Below are 1,606 nucleotides of genomic sequence, written 5' to 3' on the forward strand. Positions count from 1 at the left end.
CATTGATAATTTTCTTTCTTACAGGATTTCCTCCTGACTATATGCATGGGGTTTTGTTGGGAGTCACCAAACAACTTTGGGAGCTGTTTTCCAACAGTCGATACCACAACCAGCCATATTACATTGGGTTACGGCTTGCGGAAGTACAGACTCGTTTTGAGTCCATCCGACCTCCCAGCTGGTTTTCCAGGCGTCCTGGAAGAATAGAAGAGCTAAAAAAAACAAGGCAAGTGATTGGGAATATTTCCTATTTTACTACATGTTTCCATGTCTTGTAGGAATTCTTCCAAGAAGGTATCTTAACCATGCTATGACGCCTTCCTCGGCTATTTATAAACTTTTAAAAACCAATATTCACTCATATGAATTAGAGGACACCAGGAACGAAATAACAAAATTTGTAAAAAAATTCCAAGTGTTCTACAAAAAAAAAACACATGGTGTTCAATGTTCATTTGCTGACTCATCTTGTGGACTCCGTGGAGCAATTTGGTGCACTGTGGAATTCTTCGTTATTTCCTTATGAGAATGCAAACAGCATGATCCTGAAGTATCGAACAGGGAATAAATATCCGGTTATTCAAATTTCTCAGAAGTATTTATGTAATAGAATTTGTCATTTCAACAATGAAATTTACAGTGAAAGAGCGTCACAGTATTCCTCGAGTTTGTGGCATAAAAAAGTTAAAAACAATAATAACTTTGTTCATATCGATGCATCAAGATTCGAAAATGTTTTGGACAGAAATTTGATAATCGGAAAACAAGTGAGTGACCTAAATTTTTTTAACATCAATGGAACAAGAATATGCACCAAAAGTTATTGTCAAAATTATTCATTTGACGATTCGTCCATTTATTTGGAGGAAGAGTTTTGTGTAATCCAAAATATTTTTCTTGACACGTCCAATTTCGTTTATGTTGTAGTAGAAAAATTAAATGTACGTAAAGTTTTTGAAAATATGTTTAGCTATAAGAGGACCAACATTAAATGTGTAAAACGTGTGACAAGTTCTGTTCGTAATTGTGTTTGTGTTAGAGTACCTATGAGTAACAATGTTATCAACTATGTATCAGTATGTAAACCCAAAACGCAAATAGACTAAAAATGTTTGAATTAAGTTTTAACTATTCTAAATAAATTCATATAATGCTCACGCACGTTCATCCAAATAGTGCTTACTTAAATATTTCAAATCAAAGAACAAGTATTGTAGAAAACTTTTTTTTTAAATTTATGATTATAATTACGTACAACAAATACAAAAAATGTACTGTTTAAAATCATATTAAATAATTATTTATCCATTTGGTTTAGGTTCATTAAAAGCTTATAGATTGTTAATTAAAACAAAGGTGAAATCACAATGTTTTAACTAATTGACTAATGAAGTGCTAATCGAAAGATCAAAACTTCAAACTTCGATTCATTACCTGTACAGGAAAAAAATATTTGCAATTTGTTCAGTAATTATGATATATTTTACTTGATGAATTTAATTTCTCTACATATTATTTCAAATTCTCCTACTCCCAATGATAAACGAGTCGAATCGGTGATTCCAGAAAAAAATCAGTCAAGTTTATTTATTTTTAACAGCTTTCA

The sequence above is a fragment of the Uranotaenia lowii genome, chromosome 2, assembly GCF_029784155.1.
Source record: "Uranotaenia lowii strain MFRU-FL chromosome 2, ASM2978415v1, whole genome shotgun sequence".
Taxonomy (NCBI): domain Eukaryota; kingdom Metazoa; phylum Arthropoda; class Insecta; order Diptera; family Culicidae; genus Uranotaenia; species Uranotaenia lowii.